Raw genomic sequence first — 2860 nt, forward strand, 5'->3', positions numbered from 1 at the left:
TGTATGTTACTGTAAAAGTTTTTTTTTAAATGATGTAGAAATGCAGTTAAAATAACAAGTCTACCAGTACAACACCAAAGGCCACATATACAAAGAGCATAAACTATTATAGTGTGGTGTGAATTTAAATACTATTTAGTGTGCAGATTAAAATAGTAAACAAAGGAGATAAAGGAAGAAGGAAAAAAGAGAAATGGAGGACAAATAAATTTGAAATTAAATAGAAAAAGAGCATTGGAGATAAATTTTATTAAGAGAAAGAAAAAACAACAAAATAATAAATATAAAAAACAAAAAAGTATTTCTCAATATTATTAATTTGAAAGAAAATCAAATATCTGTGAGGAGAAAATTTAAAGCTAACAGCAAAAGCAATTTCTTAATAAAATAAGAATTAGTAAAATGGAGTAAAAAAGGTACTGAAAATATAGTGTAAGGAAGCATACAGGTAATTATAAAGTAAAAAATACAGAGGCAAAGAGAAGAAAAGTAATAAAAACAAGAGAAGAGAATGGTGATAAAGATTTGTCAACAAAAGTAGGTGAATATTTGAAGGGAAATTCAAATAAATACTAAAGTTATTTGATACAATAAAGGTACTATAAAATGTGCAGGAAAAACAACAAGAATACAGGGAAGAAATATGAAAAGCTGGAGCAGTCATATATAGATATATCAATCTATACACACTGGCTTTTCTATATCTAGGCTGACATATTCCCATATTGTACAGGACTTATGTGCCTGTCATACCTCTCATCATTTTAATAGGCTTCCTGCTTTGTCTACCGCAATTTCCACTAACTGCAGTGAGTTTTATCATAGGACTGTGGGCTGTGCAGTTTTTCCCAGTCTTCTCCCCTCTGAAGAATCCCCAGAAATTACCCATCGTCGTTAAAAGAAGTGATAGGCATTGGTGGTGGGAGAAACGAGAACACGGAAGACTCGTATGAATGGAAGATCTATCCTGGTCTTTTATGAAGTATAGGTCACCTGTGAGGAGTGCTTCCCACTTTTCTGACTACAATAGTAAACAGCAGCCAGGTGTCTCCATTGGTCAATCAACCCTCTGCCCTCAGGTTCAAGGCTCTCAGATGTCACGGTTATCTTACTTGATGAGGTTTTATTTATCACGTCCTGGCAGGAAGACTGGTACTTTCTTCATGACGTTTACTGACTAAGCCAAGCTGCTTTCTGTCTGCTCTCATCAATTTAGCATCTGCATTCTTCTCTCTGAACCTGCTTCCAAGGGCTCTCGCTCATTAAGAGACACAGCTGGATGAATTTTGGCTCATAGACTTTGTCGTCACTGTTTCTTTTCATGCCTGTAGTATTAATAAAAAGGTTCCTTCTTAAAATGGTGTTGAGCACTGACCTCCAAATCAGAGAAGAACGTGGTTTAGTGAATTTTTTTTTCCCACTGCTGACACAGGTCAAGGGAATCACTTCTCATCAAACCTCTAGGGCTTGTGAGGACTGTAAACTTGTAAGGATGGGACTACCAAGCTTTTTGTCTCCACGGCTGGGTAGACTTGAATTTTACCCTACAATTTTGGATTTCTGATTCAATGTTTCTAAATTGCTCATGTTCACCATCTTTTTCATTTTCATGTTTATTTTATCTTATCTTTCTGTCATTCTTTGTCATCAAAATCACACAATAGTTTCTTTTAGTGTACCATCATACCTGGAAGCCATTATTCTTTGATTTTTCTGTATAGAGAACAGAAATATAACTTTTATTTATTCTGCATTTGTTCCATAAAAGTTACATAACAAGAAGCAATTTAAAAGCTAATTTACTGAAATTATATGACATTGAATTCAGTGACAGAGCTCACAGAGATAAATGTGATATAAAATATGAGTCATACATTATAGCATTTCACACAAATATGTGTGTAGGAATGTGTATGCATATTGTATATATTTGTAAGCAGATATACATAATACATACAATACTCTAATATACACATACACATGCAAAATATATTTGTGTAGAGTATATTAGAGTATTGTATATATAATGTATGACTCATATTTTATATCATATTTGTCAGGTATATAATTAAGATTCAATGGGTTCAATAAAAAATGTTTCTAGACTCAGTCAGAAATATTATTATTATTTAGAACAATGTTGCAAAATCTACTCTTTCATGTGTGTATATGCTTATTTTAACACCATTTTCTGATTAAATGGAGACAAAACTTAAAAAAAGTCAAACAAGGATACAACACATTCCTTTAAGATTTTCTGTTGAATTAATACTGTTTTCTCTCTAGTATTTTTCACAACTGAAGGTTAATAAGGTGAAGTTTAGACAAACGATTTTTTTCTCGAAATAAGTATTATAATTAAGTTGCTGAATTTTTTTGTAATTTTACATGAAGTTAAATATATATGCACATATTTATACATATAAATATATAGATAAATATATTTATTTATAAAAGCTCAAATAGATAAAGTTCATAATTAAACAATTTAATCTGTGTTTTAAAGAGTTTGCCTGTAATTTACCATCTGATATTTAATGAAAATGTAGCATAATCAATTTAGGCCTGAATTTGAAATCTAAATTTCTCAACTATTAAAAATTACCTTGTATCTTTACTTACTTTTTTATTTTGCTTAACAAAAGATGCTAAAAACACAGTATTTAGCGATAAAATATGTGGAAACTAAACATATGTATTAAATTAGACATGGATAATTGTATATATATGTGTGTGTTTGTGAATAGAAATATTTCTATACAAACACAATCTCTATGTCTTTGTTACTTAAAGCAGATTCAAAAACATGAGTGGAATCCAGTATATACATCGTACTTAGTAGATTTAACTATAAGTGTGT

This window comes from Microtus ochrogaster, unplaced genomic scaffold (genome assembly GCF_000317375.1).
Source record: "Microtus ochrogaster isolate Prairie Vole_2 unplaced genomic scaffold, MicOch1.0 UNK2, whole genome shotgun sequence".
Classification (NCBI taxonomy): domain Eukaryota; kingdom Metazoa; phylum Chordata; class Mammalia; order Rodentia; family Cricetidae; genus Microtus; species Microtus ochrogaster.